General features: G+C 47.3%; 1 protein-coding gene across 11 annotated transcripts in view; it reads right to left on the bottom strand.

The window, feature by feature from the left end:
- TUT4 (terminal uridylyl transferase 4) overlaps nt 1–19,816 on the bottom strand; it is a 210,366-nt gene that overhangs the window by 169,979 nt on the left and 20,571 nt on the right. For 4 of the 11 annotated variants that reach the window (XM_089300631.1, XM_089300636.1, XM_089300633.1 and 1 more), the window contains exon 1: nt 6,645–6,909. The exons of the other annotated variants lie outside the window; for them this stretch is intronic. The gene's annotated coding sequence lies outside the window, so the exon portion shown is untranslated. Of the gene's footprint in view, nt 1–6,644; nt 6,910–19,816 lie in introns of those variants that run through there. 11 annotated transcript variants of the gene reach the window in all.

The raw sequence follows: 19,816 nt of genomic DNA, 5'->3' as shown, positions 1-19,816 counted from the left end.
TGCGGGTGCAGGGCCCAAGCACTTGGGCCATCCCCCACTGCACTCCCTGGCCACAGCAGAGAGCTGGCCTGGAAGAGGAGCAACCGGGACAGAATTTGGCACCCCGACCGGGACTAGAACCCAGTGTGCCGGCGCCACAAGGCAGAGGATTAGCCTAGTGAGCTGCAGCACCGGCCGAGTAAAATTCTTAATTAGCGAACACCCCTTTGTCCTTCAGGTCTCAGATGTCATCTCTGCAGAATACCTTTCCTGATTCCTCCTGATTCCCCCATGCATCAGTTCCTCAATCCCATACCCTCTCTGCTTTCCTGTCATGGCCAATTTGAGAGTGCATTCATTGCCCACTTACTTATTTGTGTCCCAGCTGCTCTACTTTTGATCCAGCTCTCTATTATGACTTGGGAAAGCAATAGAAGATGGCCCAAGTCCTTGGGCCCCTGCACCCATGTGAGAGACCCAGAAGAAGCTCCTGGCTCCTCCTGGCTCCTGGCTCCTGGCTTCTGGCTCCTGGCTTCAGATCGGCACAGCTCTGGCAGTTTTGGCTAATTGGAGAGTGAACCAGCGGATGGAAGACCTCTCTCTCTTTGCCTCTCCTTCTCTCTGTGTGTAACTCTGACTTTCAAATAAATAAATAAATAAATCTTAAAAAAAATTAAAAAGGAAGAAAAGAAAACCAATTCCTATGGCTGTAGGAGTGGCAGCAGGCCTGCACTTCCAAGGGGCAGTGGCAGCATGCAGGATCCAGAGCGGACAGTCAGCGTCCCAACAGCAACCTCAGTAGACAGGCTTGGAGGCTGTGGTTTGGTTACTCCCTGCCTCGCCTCTGGTCTCAATCTGCTTTCCAAGGGTTTCCTGTGATTCTGTGAAACCCTCAGTGCCCTCTTAATATTTTTTTTCCTGATTAAATCAGAGAGAGTCCACTTCTGTTGCCTACTACTTAGAACTCTGACATGGGCTGAATTGTGTCCACTCTGCCCAAGACTTTGATGTTGAACTCAAAATATGAGGTGATAAGGCCTTTAAGGAAGGATATAGGGCTTCTGTGGAAGTTAGGTTATAAGGAAATGTTTAAGGTGGGCCTTAATGCAATCTGACTAGGATCCCTTATAAGAGAAAATCTGGACACAGAACCCCATCAGCACATAAGAACAGAGGAAAGGCCATATGAGGATATGTGGGGAAGGAAGCCAGCTGCTAGCCAAAGACAGAGGCTTCAGGAGAAACCAAACCTGCCGACACCTTCGTCTTATACTCCTAGTCTCTAGAACTATGAAAAATACACTTGTGTTGTTTAAGGCATCCAGTCGGTGGTATTTTGTTATGGCAACCCAAGCAAACTAATACAAACCCTGACTGCATCTAATGATTGAATCAATGGCTAACTAGATTACTTTTTAGTCACAAAGCAGGCATTGGAACAAGATTACTATACGCAAATAGGGCAAGACAAGAAGGAAGGGTCAAGATGTGAAGCCAAGCAGGGCCCTGGGAAAGCAGTGGACTTGGGGATGCAAAGCAGAAGGTAGGAGGGAAACACTGAGGGAATTCAGCAACACCAGTGGCCAGGTAATTTATGCAGGCCCAAAGACTGAGGGTCATCATGGATGAGCATGTAGGCTATCATGGAGAAAACCTGGACTTTAGCACAGATACCTGGGTTCAATATCTTACCCTGCCATTCGCTCAATATGTGATCCTGGGCAAAGAACTCGACCTTTCAGGGCCTCAGTTTCCTCATCCGTAAAACAGGTGAAAGCTAATACCTGTCGCACAGTTGTCAGGATTAAATTAGGTAAGAAAGTACATATAAAACTGGCCAGCATCCAGTGAATCCCCTTGTTTTTTCCTTAGGCTAGGAGAAGAGAGTGAGTAGAGCCTTGGTAAGGAGAAGGATAAAGAACTTGTTGGGGCCGGCGCTGCAGCTCACTAGGCTAATCCTCTGCCTTGCGGCGCCGGCACACCAGGTTCTAGTCCTGGTCTGGGCGCCAGATTCTGTTCCGGTTGCCCCTCTTCCAGGCCAGCTCTCTGCTATGGCCCGGGAAGGCAGTGGAGGATGGCCCAAGTGCTTGGGCCCTGTACCCCATGGGAGACCAGGAGAAGCACCTAGCTCCTGCCATCGGATCGACGAGGTGCACCGGCCACAGTGCGCCAGCCATGGCGGCCATTGGAGGGTGAACCAACGGCAAAAGGAAGACCTTTCTCTCTGTCTCTCTCTCTCACTGTCCACTCTGCCTGTCAAAAAAAAAAAAAAAAAGAAAGAAAGAACTTGTTGGGCCACATATGATGTTTGGGGTGTGATGAGCTCAGATAGACACTTCATATGCAGTTTCCGTGACATGAAGCCTAGGCAGTGAGTGATACCAATGAGAGCTTGATGGCAGCAACACCGTGGTTCTGGGTTATCATTCTGTTCACAGCTGTATGCCAGCCGGCAGCATAAGGAACACGATGCACCGTCACTCCCTACCTGGGTTACATTAGTAGGACTTAGGCAGGCTGGCAACCATAGGCCAGATGTACGAAGTGGGAGGATTTCCGCTTACACACAGTTGTACAAACTGAATCAAGGTTCACACCTAGTCTATCCAAAAGCAGATCTATTTCTTGATCCCACCTGCTATTAGAGGTGAGGCAGTGTGCCCTTATGTTGGCCAGGATTGGCCCAGAAGCTGGGCCTAGCTGAACCCTTGGCCTAAAGAGCATAATATTAGTAAGAGTTTTCATTTATGAGTGGTCATTAAGTTCCAGATTTTCACATAACTTCTTTCCCAACCTCACCACAATCTTTGAAATTCGTATTTCCAAAACAAAAAAAAATTTTTCAGAGAAGGAAATTGCATGTCAAAGAGGTTAATTTGTCTAAGTCTATACAGCTAATAAGTGATAGGTCCAATATTGACAAATTCCAAAGTTTGCCTGCTGATGAAGAGGTTTTAATTGTTGGCAACGAAAGAACTTTCTAAATTTCTAAAAAGGATTTGCTAATAATATGACAGATTACTCACAGGCACAATCCACCTCCTAGTATCTCTATATGGGGCCCAGCCTCAAACCTTTGATACTCCTACCAGAAACCTATAGAACAGAGGGCAGCCCTGTGGAATATTTTCCACAGGAAACATCTGCCCAAATATTTCGAAGGCTGCAAAGTTCCCCCGGGAGAGAAGGGGGAACGCCAAGGCCAACCCCAAGCATGGTGATCAGTCCAGGTACCAGGTGGACCGAAGCAGAGAGAAAACGCAGGCTTCCTGCTTTCCGCTCCCTCTGGACACTCGCTCTGGTAAAATAAACGCTTTGCAGGACTCAGGTTCCCAGGTTAGTGATCTGGTTTTCTTCTAATAGGAAATGAGCTGTCTCTCAATCAGGGACTGGGGGAGGGGGAAATGATCACCAATTACATGAAATATGTCGGCGGGGGGGTGGGGGTGGCTCAGACACCACCTCCTCTTTACAATTAAGAGACCACCACTTTATTCTCAGAGTCAATCACAGCCCAGCCACAGGACACGCATTACAAGAGAATCAATTTAAAAAGATTCTTTTAAATCCTTTTTTGTTTAAAGAAACTGACATAATAATAGAAAGAAAGGATTGAGTCCCAGCCAAGAGAAGCCTTTCCAAACCTTCTCTGGCGCAGATCAACTGCACTTTAAGGTCTTTCAATAAGCCAAGTCACTGGCCGCAAACAGAACATTGCTACCAGGAAGGAGATTTCTGTGTTTTCATGGGATGTCTTGGAATTGAAATAGAGTCAGTAATTACCCTGAATGTATGACTCTGACTTAGTGTTCCTTGTAGTTCTAGTTCACATTTGATTAATGAGCACTGCTCCTCATGCGCCAGGCACTTCACTAGGCACAAAAGGGCTGAGGTGTGAATCCATCCTGATCGTGATCCTTGTCTTCAGAGGGTTCCAGTCTGGGAAGGAAATAGACTGGTCCTCACAGAGGACACAAGATAGTGAACAAAGGGTGGGGAGAGTGGGACAGCCTTAGGGCTGGGCACACAACTCCCTGTAAGTAGGTTCTAAATCGGAATTTGGGGTGCTGGGGTGGAAGGCGAAGCTCTTTGGTTTTCTCCCAGAGTGACAGGAGGAAAATCCTCCTTATCTGAAGATTGGCAGGAATTGTCTCTTTTTTTTTTTCTTCTCCTGTACCTTGAGCCACTGTTTTACCACCCATTGCCCATTTATTCAATGAGCACTTACTATGCACCAAGCACCATGCTTAGTTATTCCTTTACATTTTCCCCTTCGATGTTCATGGCAACCCTGTTAGGTCAGAACTATTGCTCCACTGGACATTGGAAAACTGCAGGCAAGGAAGCTTAAGAAACTTACTCAAGATCACACACCTAGTACAGGGTGCAGATGAGATTTGCCCTTGGTCTGTCTCTGAAAGCCTGCGCACTCTCCACTATACTGAAGGCCAAGAGAGTTCTTGGAGGTAAATTAGACAGAATCGTTGCTTTGGAACAACTCATCGTTCAGTAAAGGATAAAGGCACGTAAATAGTTTGTGAGGCCATCTGGTTCGGCTAAGTGTCTGTGGGTCCCTCAGGCTTTAGCAGAATGTCTTGCGCATGCAGGCTGGAAGCTGTGACAGGGAGGTTTGCTCTAAGACGTACTCTCACCTCTCTCCACTGTAATGTCCCATTCTGCGTAAGAGCCTGTGGTTTTGGCCACATCTTCAGGCTAGTTGCAGCTTCCACTCAGAGCTAACAGAGAGGGCTGAGGCCACCAAAAGAGGAATCTAGCTAGTTCCATTCGGGCCGTCACCAAAAGACACCCCCCCTCCGCATCACCATGGCCCCAAGCCAACAAGCATACATTATATAAGACCCCAGTCCAACAGGCACCTCCATAAGAGGAGTCCATAAGAAAACAGCAAGACCTTAGAAACCCGGTACACTTCTTGAAAACCAGTGTCCTGCACTCTGTCTTGTCTTCTCTCCGACTAGATGCTTTACTTTTGTTTTTGCATAAATAAGATTTCTGCTCACCCACAATTGTTTCCCGGCTTTTTATTTCCATACTGAGCTAAGGAAAAGAACCCATCGATTTGCTCCAGTAACCTCCCTCCCTTTGCAACTGGTAACATCTTGTTCATTTGTCCAGTCATTCAACAATGTGAAATGAGTGCCTACCATTCACTAGTTGCTGTTGAAAAAGCAGAATCAGACATAGTTCCCTGCCTTCAAGGAACTTTCGGTCTTTAAGAAGCAGGCAAGTACAATCAAAATATTACAACTCAGATATATGACAATATAATGTGATAAGCCCTCTAAGAAAAAATGTTGTACAGCTTCAGAAACAGGAGAGGATGGAAATGACCTTGGGTCAACTGGGGATGACTCTACAAAGAAGAAGGGTCATGTTTCCTGACCTGGTTAACACCATACCTGACTAACACCATACCTGTTTCTGGTACCAGCTTGAGTGACACTGCCTCCTGGAAGCCTTCCTTCATATGCCCTTTCTCTACCCCACACCCAGACTACAGACTCACTGTGTAGTCTATGGGAAACATAGAGCTGCACGCACAGATTAAAGTGGGCTGGAGCAGTGAGTTCAGGATGGTTGAAGCATAGAGGACATGATTCACCAGAAATATCTAGATAAATGAGCTAATGAAGGAATGAATGCTTGAAAGAACAGTAATTTCTCCTAGGACAGAAGGCTTCAACCAGATTATTGAGTCTGTCCTACACCCACACCAGGGGCCATCTGAACTGCCTCTACCACATTCGTCTTGTCTCTAGCTGGCTGCCTCCTTGGCTTGGCTCAAATTGTCCTCTTGTCCTGTGATCCTTTCCTAAGAGTCCTGCTCTGTTCTACAGTCTGGGTCCGGTGCTCACCTTTCTGCGTACCGTGAGGCCAAGCAAGGCCCTCCAGTCATCACTTGGATGCCAAATTTAGACACCAAGTTCAGGAGACTCTTCAGGATCATCCCTTCTCCCACAGGGAACTGGTCTCTTGTTCGTACCGATGTGCCTACTCCGTGGAAAGCCATGATGGGTAGAGAGAGCAGTAGTGTGACCATGCAGATGCCAGCTGGGATCTCTCTACCAGTGGGCACCCAAAACCAACATCCTAGGAAGAGGTTGGCCTCGGAAAAACCTGGGTTTAACTCTTCCTTTAGTTGTCATTTGGGCTTTGGGCAAGTTATTTCAGCCCTCTCCAGCTCCGTTTCCTCACTGCGCCAGCAGCTTATGGAAAGGGGGAGGGCAGTAATCTGATGTCTAGTTGTAGAACAATCCCCCTGCAGCTGGGCGGGGGATGGGCTGCGGGGGGGCGGGGGTCCAGAGGCAGTTCAAGCCTGCTGAATAGAAGTGTTTCCAATTACCCGACAGGCTGGCCCCCACAGCACACTCTCCACTGTGACCCCTGAGCCAACCTCATGCTGTTGCCTAGCAACTCACCTGCATCACCCAGGGATCTGAGGCTGGGGCCCCAGCGAGGATGGGGAAATGACCACTTTAATTACAAAGGCCCGGGGGAATCGTACACCAGTCCATTCCTCACTCACTCACTACCAGGCCCCGTGCTAGGCAGTGGCAATTTAGAAATGAATAAAACTCCCTTTCCTTAAGGAACCCATCAGGTAGCACAGCACAGATTTATCCATTTATTCGAGAAATACTCACCAAGTGCCAGCCAACAACAGAATAAACACGTTAGAGCATATTCACAAATCTATCAGTACACACACACAGTGTGAGAATGAGCAATCCACAATTCCGCATAGAAATATGGAATTTCCATGAGTGCAATGTAGGATGAGTGAAAGAAGCTGGAGAGAAAAGAATCCATTCCATATGATTCCATTTAGATAAAGTACAAAAACAGGCGAAACCAATCTGTGCTGTCAGAAATCAGGATCGGAGGCTTAGGGGGTGGTGACTGGAATGCAACATGAGGAAGGAACACTGTTTATAGATCTAGGTTCAGGTTACATGTGTGTTCAGTTTCAAAAGTTTATCAAGACTGTACACGTACGACACCTTCACTTTGCTGTATGCATGTTAATAACATTTTCAAAAGAAATATGTATTGACTATCTACCAGGCCCTGCAAACAAAACAGCATGATAAATACAAGGGGTCTGGGAATCACAAAGAAAGGACTCCCCAGCAACTGCACCCAGTTTGTGGCAAAGGGCCTGGAGCAAAGCTTCCTGGAGGAGCAAGCTCCGTTTTTTTTTTTTGTTTGTTTGTTTGTTTCTTTTTTTGGACAGGCAGAGTTAGACAGTGAGAGAGAGAGAGAGAGAGAGAGAGAGAGAGAGGTCTTCCTTTTTCCGTTGGTTCATCCCCCAAATGGCCACTACAGCTGGCGCGTTGCACCGATCCTGGATCCGAAGCCAGGAGCCAGGTGCTTCTCCTGGTCTCCCATGCAGGTGCAGGGCTCAAACATTTGGGCCATCCTCCTCTGCCTTCCCTTCCCCAGGGCACAGCAGAGAGATGGACTGGAAGAGGAGCAACAGGGACAGAATCCAGTGCCCCAACCGGGACTAGAACCCGGGTGCCAGCGCCGCAGGCAGAGGATTAGTCTAGTGAGCCACGGCGCCGGCTGGAGCGAGCTCTTAAGCAGGGAGAGTCTAGCAGGCAGGGCAGAGGAAGCAGAGCTGTTCAGGCATCAGAAACAGGCAGGGGAGGCAGGAAATCAGTCGGGAAGTCTGAGAAAGACCCAACCTGCGGAAGGCCAGGAGTAAGGGGAATAATGACTAACCATTTGCAGCGTGGCATGCAGTTTGAAATCCTTCACAAGTTTCAATTTATTTAAATCCACCAACCATACAATGTGACAGGAGCTATATCATTCCTATTTTATGTGTAAGGTAATGGGGGCACAGTTGAGTCAGTTAATTTGCTTAAAACTCCATTAGAAGGGGCTGCCGCTGTGGTACAGTGGGTTAACGCCCTGGCCTGTGGCGCCGGCATCCCTTATGGGCGCCGGTTCTAATCCCGGCTGCTCCACTTCCAATCCAGCTCTCTGCTATGGCCTGGGAAAGCAGTAGAAGATGGCCCAAGTCCTTGGGTCCCTGCACCCACGTGGGAAGCCTGGAAGAAGCTCCTGGCTTCAGATCGGCACAGTTCTGGCCGTTGTGGCCAACTGGGGAGTGAACCATCAGATGGAAGACCTCTCTCTCTCTCTCTGCCTCTCCTTCTCTCTCTGTGTAACTCTGACTTTGAAATAAATAAATAAATCTTTTTTTAAAAAATACTCCATTAGAGGGGTCAGTGCTGTGGCACAGCAGGTAAAGCTGCCACCTGCAGTGCCAGCATCCCATGTGGGTGCCGGTTCGAGTCCCAGCTGCTCCACTTCCAATCCAGCTCTATGCTAAGGCCTGGGAAAGCAGTAGAAGATGGCCCAAGTCCTTGGGCCCCTGCACCCATATGGGAGACCCAGAAGAAGCTCCTGGCTCCTGGCTTTGGATGGGCCCAACTCTGGCCATTGCAGCCATTTGGGGAGAGAACCAGCAGATGGAAGACCTCTCCCTCTTTCTCTCTCTGCCTCTCTGTAACTCTGCCTTTCAAATAAATAAATAAATCTTTAAAAAAAAATTAGAAGGGGCCGGCACTGTGGTATAGCAGACTGAGCTGCTGCCTGCAATGCAGACATCCCATATGGGTGCCACTTCGAGTCCTGGTTGTTCCACTTCTGATCCAGCTCTCTGCTATGGCCTGGGAAAACAGAAGACAGCCTAAATCCTTGGGCCCCTGCACCCATATGGGAGACCCAGAAGAAGCTCCTGGCTCCTGCTTCAGCCATTTGGGAAGTGAACCAGTGGATGGAATATCTTTCTCTCTCTCCCTCCCGGCTCTGTAACTCTGACTTTGGAACTAAAAAAAAATTAGAAGTGGCAGAACTGAGGTATTCACTCAGGCAGCCAATTGCAATGTGCTTGACCACTGCCCTGTGTTCTCCAGGTCATTTAGTCACAGACTAGGTCACTGAAGGGTGTTTACACAGAGGAGTAACATGATCGGATGTTTGCGTAATGAAGACTATTCTAGTTGCTCTGTGGAAAATTGTGTTGGAGTGGATGGGGCCAGAGTGGAGGTGGGAAGACCAAGGAGAGTGCAGCTCCAAAAGTCCAGGTGAGAGAGGCTGAGGTCCAAAGGAGGGTGGAGGCAAGCAGAGGAAAGAGGGATTTTTAGAAATCACTAACAGGAGGGCTGGTGCCATGGCGTAGCAGGTAAAGCCGCCGCCTACGGAGCCAGCATCCCATATGGGCGCTGGTTCGAGTCCCTGCTGTTCCACTTCCAATCCAGCTCCCTGCTAATGTGCCTGGAAAAACAGTGAAAGATGGCCCAGGTCCTTGGGGCCCTGCACCCATGCGGGAGACCAGGAGACCAGGAGAAGGCTCTAGGCTCCTAGCTTCGGATCAGCCCAGCTCTGCCGTTGAGGTCATTTGGGGAATAAACCAGTGGATGGAAGACCTCTCTCTCTCTTTGCCTCTGCAACTCTGACATTCAAATAAATAAATAAACCTTAAAAAAAAAAAAAAAAAAGAAATCACTAGCAGGACCTATCTGCTTTTCTTTTTTTTTTTTTGACAGGCAGAGAGAGAGAGAGACAGAGAGAAAGCTCTTCCTTTTGCCGTTGGTTCACCCTCCAATGGCCACCGCGGCCGCCGCGCTGTGGCCGGCGCACCGCGCTGATCCAAAGGCAGGAGCCAGGTGCTTCTCCTGGTCTCCCATGGGGTGCAGGGCCCAAGCACTTGGGCCATCCTCCACTGCACTCCCTGGCCACAGCAGAGAGCTGGCCTGGAAGAGGGGCAACCGGGACAGAATCCGGCACCCCGACCAGGACTAGAACCCGGTGTGCCGGTGCCGCAAGGCGGAGGATTAGCCTAGTGAGCCACGGCGCCAGGCTCTGCTTTTCTTTTACACACACGAGGAAAATACAACCCACGAGGAAGCAAGTGCATTAGATTTTATTCAACTTCAGGCGCCAAGAGCAGACGTTTCTTGGCTCAGGGCACACTGAGTATGTTTGTAAATGCCTTGCTCTTACTTTATTGTTTATTCTCTTATCCTCTTTCCTCACCCCACCCCTTGGGTAACTCTTCCAGCATGTTTATTGTGTACCCATTTATAGTGTGCTTGCAAAATGTGTATTTTCATTTTGAGTGCACATATTTTACACTTATGTACATGGTACCAGGTTGTCCGTCTCATTCTGCACCTTTTAAACACCACACTGTATTTCAGGATCTATCCCTGCTGTTAGGTGCATCTTCAGCTGGTTGTTTCTAACTGCTCTAGAATTATAAAACTGGGTTGACAATACAGTGCTACAGAAAGTGTGCTACATGAGCCCGCATTGTGGCATGGCAGGTAAAGCCTGAAGTGCTGGCATCCCATATGGACACCAGTTCAAGTCCTCACTGCTCCACTTCCAATCCAGCTCCCTGGTAATATGCCTGGGAAAGCAGCAGAAGACTGCCCAAGTGCTTGGGCCCCTGCAACCCATGTGGGAGACCTGGAGGAAGCTCCTGGCTCCTGGCTTTGGCCTGGCTAAGCCCTGACTGTTGTGGCCACTGGGGAGTGAACCAGCAAAAGATCTCTGTCTCTCTCTCTCTCTCTCTCTCTGCAACTCTGACATGCAAATAAATAAATATATCTTAAAAATAAATAAAGTCTTTAAAACATTTTTTTAAAGTATTCTATCATGGAGTAGGGAGACTTTGTCCATAACCTCTGTCTCTGTGGTTGGAACTTGGGCAAGTCCCTTTCTCTATCTGGCTCTCAGCTTCCTCATTTGTAAAATCAGAGGTTCCTTCCATGCCCCCCTCCCTTCATTTTACACACAGGAAATTCTGGTCCAGAGAAGGGAAATGGCTTAATTAAGGACACACAACAGTTATCAACAATTAATTTGGGCTGGTGCTGTGTGCAGCAGGTTAATGCCCTGGCCTGAAGCACCGGCATCCCATATGGGAGCTGGTTCGAGACCAGGATGCTCCACTTCCGATCCAGCTCTCTGCTGTGGCCTGGGAAGGCAGCGGAGAACAGCCCAAACCCTTGGGCTCCTGTGTTCACGTGGGAGACCTGGAGGAAGCTCCTGGCTCCTGGCTTTGGATCGGCGTGGCTCTAGTTGTTGCAGCCAATTGGGGAGTGAACCAACGGATGGAAGACTTCTCTCTCTCTCTCTCTGCCTCTCCTCTCTCTGTGTAACTCTGACTTTCAAATAAGTAAATAAATCTTTTTTTTTTTTTTTTGACAGGCAGAGTGGACAGTGAGAGACAGAGACAGAGAGAAAGGTCTTCCTTTTGCTGTTGGTTCACCCTCCAATGGCCGCCGCAGCCGGCGTGCTGCAGCCGGCGCACCGCGCTGATCCGATGGCAGGAGCCAGGTACTTCTCCTGGTCTCCCATGGGGTGCAGGGCCCAAGCACTTGGGCCATCCCCCACTGCACTCCCTGGCCACAGCAGAGAGCTGGCCTGGAAGAGGGGCAACCGGGACAGAATCCGGTGCCCCGACCGGGACTAGAACCCGGTGTGCCGGCGCCGCAAGGTGGAGGATTAGCCTAGTGAGCCGCGGCGCCGGCCTAATAAATCTTAAAAAAAAAAAAAAACAGTTAATTCAAGTGAGCCTACATTTACCAAGTGCCAAGCCTGGTGCTAAGTGCTTTAGATTCTTAAATAACCAAGCTCTGCTGAGTCCCACTCCATCCTCCTCTAAAGAGAGCTGTGGTCAGATGCAGTAAAGATATTAATAAGATCAGCTCAGATAGAATCTAAGGCAGCACCCCACTGCCCTAATCAGGCCCCAAAATAATCCTGGTCTCAAGAAAAGGAAAGAGATTGTGTGTCCTATTTGCAAACCAATTATTTACTGCTACAGCATTTTTGAGTGATCTGATACAGTAAGACAAATCACCCTTGTCTATGTGTATGCATAATGTTATACAGTAGTAACATCATAAATAAAAATTTATATTTAGATTGTAAAAATATTTTTGCTGTTCCACAGTATTTCCTTTTTAAGATTTATTTATTTATTTGAAACACAGAATTACAGAGAGAGAGGGAGAAAGAGAGATCTTCCATCTGCAGGTTCACTCTCCAAGGGGCTGCAAACAGCCAGGACTGAAGCTAGGAACCAGGAGCAAGGAACTCCATTCGGGTCTCCCACATGGGTGGCAGGGCCCCAAGTACTTGGGCCATGTTCTGCTGCTTTCCCAGGCACTCTGGCAAAGAGCTGGATCAGAAGTGGAGCAGCCAAGATTCAAACCAGTGCTCATATGGGATGGCGGCATTGCAGGTGGCAGCTAAATCTGCCAGCAACGCCAGCCCCTGTTGCACAGTATTTACAAGATGCCAAGAACTTTCATGTGTTAGCCCATGAATTAGGAGGTACTATTATTATGCTCATTTTAAAGTAAACAAAACAGAAGTAAAGTTATATTACTTGTAGATCAGTAGATTTTAAGCAATTTGAATGAAACCCACAGTGGAAATACAGTTTACAATGCCACCACCTTTCAAATAAACAAATAAATCTTTTTTTTTAAAAAAAGCAGTTATTCTTAAAAAAAAAAACACAAGGCCCTGCCTATAGGAGATATATGTGTGTGTGTATATATATATATGCTATAATCATTACAAAATGACAAACTCTTTGAAATTATATTTTTTGTAAGTTTTTTTTTTTTTTTTTTCAATTAAAAGGTAGAGCAACACAGATTGAGGCAGAGACAGAGAGAAAGATCTTCTACCCACTGATTCACTCCCAAACTCCTTCAACAGCCAGGGCTGGCCAGGCTAAAGCTAGGAACCCAGAACTTTATTCAGGTCCCCCATGTGGGTGGCAGGGAACCAAGCACTTTAGCCATCACTTGCTGCCTCCCATGGTACACATTAGCAGAAAGCTGGACCAGAGCAGAGCAGAGACTGAAACCCAGGCACTTGAATGTGGAATGCTGACATCCCAAGTGCCATCTTAACTACTGCCCCACAGTATCTTCCCTGGACTTGCGGTACTCTTAAATGCGAATTCTCATGTCCTGAGCACCTGCTCTTTATCAAGTCCCATGCTGCAGGTTAGAGACACAGGTTTGAATCAAGCATAGTCCTGAACTCAAAGAGTTCACAGGTTCCTCAAAGGTAACATATAGGGCATGGCACAGCAAGTTAAGCTCCTGCTTGCAATGCTGGTATCCTATATTACAGTGCCAGTTCCAGTCCTGGCTGCTCCTCTTCTGATCCAGCTCCGTGCTAATGCACCTGGGAAAACAGACCCGAGTAATTGGGCCCCTACCACCCACATGGATACCTGGATGAGTTCCAGGCTCCTGACTTTGGCCTTGCTCAGCCTTGGCCATTGTAGCCATTTGGGGAGTGAACCAGCAGATGATCCCTCCTCCTCTCTCCCTCTCTCTATAACTCTGCTTTGCAGATAAATAATTAAAAAAAAAAAGATTTATTTATTTATTTAAAAGTCAGTTACACAGCCGGCGCCGCGGCTCAATAGGCTAATCCTCCACCTAGTGGCGCCAACACACCGGGTTCTAGTCCCAGTCAGGGCCCCGGATTCTGTCCCGGTTGCCCCTCTTCCAGGCCAGCTCTCTGCTGTGGCCCAGGAAGGCAGTGGAGGATGGCCCAAGTGCTTGGGCTCTGCACCCCATGGGAGACCAGGAGAAGCACCTGGCTCCTGCCATCGGATCAGCGCGGTACGCCAGCTGCAGCGCGCCAGCCGTGGTGGCCATTGGAGGGTGAACCAAAGGCAAAAAGGAAGACCTTTCTCTCTGTCTCTCTCTCTCACTGTCCACTCTGCCTGTCAAAAAAAAAAAAAAAAAAGTCAGTTACACAGAGAGAGAAGGAGAGGCAGAGAAAGAGAAAGAGAGAGAGACAGAGAGAGAGAGAGAGAGAGAGAGGACTTCCATCTGCTGGCCCACTCCCTAGATGGCCACAATGGCCAGAGCCACGCCTATCTGAAGCCAGGAGCCAGAAGCTTCTGCATCCATGTGGGAGACCCAGAAGAGGCCCCTGGGTCCTGGCTTCAGATCAGCGTGGCTCCAGCCATTGCAGCCATGTGGGGAGTGGGCCAGCAGATGGAAGACCTCTCTCTCTCTCTCTGCCTCTGCCTCTCTGTAACTCTGCTTTTCAAATAAGTAAATAAATCTTTTAAAAAAATATTCTGTATGCTGTCCACTTCCACATTTATCTCTTAGATCTCTCCAATTCCAGACTCATATTTATCCAAACTAACTGGACATGGGAATGGTGTGTGGAGCCAGCTCCTAGAGTCAATTATTACATTTTCAGGACTTTTGTGGACCTCTCATTAACTATCACCATTACTAAAAATCAAATTATATAAACTTAAAATTAAATAAACTAGATTTAAAACAAAGGTAGCAGTCAGGCTCATAATTTTCTCATTATTTTACTTCTGTGGTCTTGAGGTTATTGACATGTCTTCTATAATGCTATGTAATGGTATATTACCCTCTCTTTCTAACTCCGTGGTTGGTACATCAAGTTGGTAGCTCAAAAATCAGTGATGGTGGGATAATTATGCTACAGAAACAGGCAAATGCCACTAACCAAGGTCTGATTTAACAGGGTTGGCACTGTGTTGCAGTGGGTTAAGCTGCTGCTTGCAACACTGATATTGGTATCCTATATTTAAGTGCCTACTTGAGTCCTGGCTGCTCCACTTCCAATCCAGTTCCCTGCTAATGCACCTAGGAAGAGAGCAGATGATGACCCGAATCCTTGGGCTCCTGACACCCATGTGGGAGGCCAGGATGGATGGAGCTCCTGGCTCCTGGCTTCAGCTTGGCCCAGCCTTGGCTGTTGCAACCATTTGGGGAGTGAACCAATAGATGGAAGATCTCTCTCTCTCTCTCTCTCTCTCTCTCTCTGTCATTCTGCCTTTCAAATAAAGAAATCTTTAAAAGAAAGAAAGAAAGAAAAAAGCATAGCTTTAAAAAAAGAGAAAGAGTGGGGCCAGCACTATGGTGCAGCAGGTTAATCTGCCACCTGAGGCAATGGCATCCCATATGGGCACCAGTTTGAATCCTGGCTGTTCCACTTCCAATCCAGCTCCCTGCTAATGCGCCTGGGAAAGCAGAGTAGATGGCCCACATCCTTGGGTCCCTGTACCTATGTGGGAGATTCAGAAGAAGCTCCTGGCTCCTGGCTTTGTTGTAGCCATTTGGGGAGTAAACCAGTGGATGGAAAACCTCTCTCTCCCTCCTTCTCTTTCTGTACTTCTGTCTTTCAAATAAATAAAATAAAAATCTTTTTAAAAAAAGTCAATTTATTGTTTCATTGATTGCCTGCCTAGACTTAAGAAAGTAATGAAAAATGTTAATGATGTGGGTTGAATTCAGAGTACATTATAACAGTAGCCATTACACTATGAATAATGAAATAGTTGTGGAAATATTCTTCCAGTATTGGGAAATTATTATCTAATTCTACAAAGTCATTTATGTCATTGGCTAGTGAGGTTCTGGCATATGTCTTTATTGTTTCCTCTTTCTTTCTTTTTAAAGATCAATTTTATTCATTTCAAAGTTACAGAGTTACAGAGAGGGAAAGACAGAGATCTTCCATCTGCTGGTTCACTCCCCAAATGGCCACAACAGCCAGGGCTGGGCCAGTCCAAACCCAGGAGCCAGGAGTTTCATCCGGGTCCCCAACATGAGTGACAGGGATCCAAGCACTTGGGTCATCTTCACTGCTTTTCCAGGCATATTAAAAGGGAGCTGGATTGGAAGTGGAGCAGCAGGGCCTTGAACCAATACCAATATGGGATGCTGGCATTGCAGGCGGTAGCTTTACCTGCTACGTCACAACACTGGCCCTATTGTTTCACTTTCATCTTACTGTTAATGTAAACACAAATATCAACCAGCATTCACCTTGGAAAAACATCTGTTTAGGAATTACAACTAGTAGTTGGCCATGGATAGAAGTTTGGCAAAAATTGATTAAAGCACTCTGTGAGAATTAACTGGTCATATAGAATTTACAATAAGGAGTAGAGTATGTTTTATTATTTGTGAACTGTTTACTATGCATCACTTACATCAGTGAACTTTATAATAAACTTACATATGTATACATATATATAGCATTTTTTTCATGTAAAGACAGTTATTATTCTTTTGCCAACAGATCACTGCTAATAGGTAACTCAAACTTAACATGCCCAAAACAGAGTTCTTTTTTCTTTTTAAAGATTTGAGGGGCCAGCGCTGTGGCACGGTAGGTTAATTCTCTGCCTGCGGCGCCGGCATCCCATATAGGCGCCAGTTGTAGTCCCAGCTGTTCCTCTTCCAATCCAGCTCTCTGCTGTGGCCTGGGAAAGCAGTAGAAGATGGCCTAAGTGCTTGGACCCCTGTAACCACATAGGAGACTGGGAAGAAGCACCTGGCTCCTGGCTTCGGATTGGCGCAGCTCCGGTCATTGCGGTCATTTGGGGAGCGAACCTACAGAAGGAAGACCTTTCTCTCTTGTCTTTCCCTCTCACTGTCTGTAACTCTACCTCTCAAATAAATAAATAAAATATTTTTAAAAAAAAGCACCACCCCAACATTAGAAAAAAATAAAAAGATTTATTTTGAAAGGCAGAGTAACAGAGAGAGGGTGATATCTTCTATCTGCTGGTTCAATCCCCAAATGGCTGCAAGGGCCAGAGCTGGGCCATGCCAAAGCCAGGAGCTGGGAACTTCTTCCAGGTCTCTCATGTGAGTGAAGGGGTCTCAGGACTTGGGCCATCTTCTGCTGCTTTTCCAGGCCATTAACACAGATCTGGATGGGAAGTGGAGCAGCCAGGACCCGAACCAGCACCCATACGGATCCCGGCTTTGCAGGTTGTGGCTTAACCAGTTATGTCACAAAGATGGCCCCATTCTCTCCTACTTTTTACCACGCAAAATACTATAAATTTTTGTGCTATCATTTGACTCTGATTTGTCCCAAAACTCATAGACTTTAATAATCCCAAGTCATAAGTTAATGGTCTTTATGAGAGTAGAAACTTAATCCAATGTGGTATTTATAAATGGCGCCTAATGAGAGGTCCTTGGGTTAGTGGGAATGTGCCTTCTGAACAGAGTTCTTGCACGAGGGTTGTTATAAAAGCCTGAGCTGGGGGCCAACCATTCTGTCTGCTTCCTGGATCACCAGGTAATCCTTCCTACACATCTGCTCTGCTGTTGCCATTCAAGACCCTCACATGGGCCAAATCAAAGGGTCCACCTAATCATGAACTTGAACCTCCAGAACCCAGGTAAAAACTAATTAAAGCTTTTTTTTTTTAATAGAATTATTTATTTATTTGAGAGGCAGAATCACAGACAGAGAAAGGGAGAGACACAAAGAGAGGTCTTCCGCAATGGCAGGAGCTGGGCCAGGCCAAAGCCAGGAGCCAGGAGCTTTTTCCAGGTCTCCCACGCGGGTGCAAGGGCCCAAGGATTGGGCTATCTTCCACTGTTTTCCCAGGCCATCAGTAGGGAGCTAGCTCGGAAGTGGAGCAGTCAGGACTTGAACCGGCACCCATATGGGATGCCAGGGCCATAGACAGAGGCTTAACCTACTATGCCACAGCATCAGTCCCACTAATTAAAGTTTTTTATTAAAGTTTTCGCTTTCTCCTTCTGCCCCACTAGAATGTAAATTCAAGAATTTTTGGTCTGTCTCTTTCAATAGTATATTAATAGCCTTTAAAATAGTTCCTTGTACAGAATAGACAACAATTTGTTGAATAAGCAAAATATGAATTGAGTGCTTTAACTATCCAGAAAAACTCATTATAGGAAAGATAAGTAGTGGGAATCCTGAAATGACTTCTCAATTCTTGTAGGCACTCAGCTGAGAACTGTGTGTGCTTTTCTTTATGTTCCGTAGGTTCCCTACTTGTGTAGATGGGCTACTTGGAAATAAGTTTTTTCAGGAACATCAAAAAATTCATAGACTGAAAATAAAATTATAAAACATACACTGTTGGCTAAAATCAAAAGCATCTCACATCCGATTCTAGCACAGATAAGGAACAGGAGTCACCAGAAATTTTAAGAAAAATGAATATTTACTGAGTATCTAATACATGCCAAAAGGTCATAACGATAACTAGGGGGGCAGGTGTTTGGCCTAGCTGTTAGCACACCTATGAGGACACATCTCATATTCAAAAAGAATAGCAGAATACCTGGGCCCGGGCTCCCTGCTAAGGCAGATCCTCGGAGACAGCAATGATGATCCAAGTACTTGGGTTCCTGCCACCCATGTGGGAAACCAGGATTGAGTTCCCAGCTCCTGGCTTTGGCCTCTCTGCTGTTGTGGGCATTTGGGGAGTAATCGGCAGATGGAAGGTCTCTCTCTGCCACTCTTTGATAATAATGATGATGATTCAGACACAGTTCTGCCTATCCTGAAGATGCTCGCAGCCTGGTGGGAGAGACAGCCACAGACAATGACAACTACATGATATTGCCATCTGCCCATGAACAAAAAGATGCAACAGGTGCAACGGCATCAGAGAGGAGGGAGTGATTGAGCACAGTGGATGAGTGGGAGACTGGCTATGAAGCAGGAACAGGAGAGAAGGAAATGGCCTAAGACAGAATTTTATAATTGAGAAACATTTTACTATTTACTCCCCCTGTCCCTGCTTACTAAAAATGCTGAGCTATCTGGATTTTAGCAGCAAGTAGCTTGGCCAAACTTGCACAAGTCTCAGTTATGTAAAGAAGAACTTGAGAACTCCTGATTATTGGGACATGCAAAGAAAAGCTGAGTGAAAGAGACAGATGGCAGGAGGGGAGCCCAAGGGCTTTACAGGGGCAGAGCAGGCAAGAGAAGACCAATTAATAGCTGCAGGACTCATCATGGGCTCAAGGCTCCTACAAGAGAGGGGGAAGAAGGGCAGCAACACGTGCTTATGCCTTAGCCCTTGCCTGGAACACCCTCTTTCTGATAATCTTGTCCATGCCTGAAAAGACAGACCACCTTGACGTCAGTACACAAAGGCCTGGCTCAAGTCCTGTTAACTACATGATCCTGTGCCTGGCTTCACAATCTCGGCTTGCCACGGCCTGGACAGTCATCAAGCCCCTGATGACTGCTCCACCCTCATCTGCCCTCCACCCCAGTAGCCAACCGCCCCTCTCAAGCTCTGTGCCTTCATAGACACTGCTCCCTTCCCAACCCAGAGAGTTCCTCTTTCAATATGTGGCTCTGGTCCCACCACCTCCAAGAAGCCTTCTCTCTCTGGCTGCTCTGGTCACGAATCAGCTGCCTCAAAGTCCTGGGGTTTCCTCTGTCCCAGCATCTGGAACATAACTGCACCTGTTGTCTCCCACCCACTCTTCCCACAACAGCCAGTGGTATCTTTCCGCAACACAGGACCCCCTGTGGTACTGCCCCACTGTAAAATAAAACACAACTCCTTTTTGGCTTCTTGATTTGATGTCATTTCCACCTGCTTCCCCGCCTTCCCTTTCATCCTTCCATCTTTCTTCAACCGAACTACCCGTCTTCGTTTCTCATTGCACTTTTTTTGTTGTTGTTGTTCTTCAAAATATCTCTTGGCCAGTGCCGTGGCTCACTTGGCTAATCCTCTGCCTGCGGAACCGGAACCCCGGCTTCTAGTCCCAGTTGGGGCGCCGGATTCTGTCCCAGTTGCTCCTCTTCCAGTCCAGCTCTCTGCTGTGGCCCGGGAGGGCGGTGGAGGATGGCCCAAGTCCTTGGGCCCTGCACCCCATGGGAGACCAGGATAAGTACCTGGCTCCTGCCATCAGATCAGCGCGGTGCGCTGGCCGCAGCACGCCGGCCGCAGCGGCCACTGAGGGTGAAC

This window comes from Oryctolagus cuniculus, chromosome 7, assembly GCF_051225735.1.
Source record: "Oryctolagus cuniculus isolate XC-2025 breed Fujian yellow rabbit chromosome 7, ASM5122573v1, whole genome shotgun sequence".
In the NCBI taxonomy this organism is placed as follows: Eukaryota; Metazoa; Chordata; class Mammalia; order Lagomorpha; family Leporidae; genus Oryctolagus; species Oryctolagus cuniculus.
This window is presented reverse-complemented; position numbering and strand designations above follow the sequence as displayed.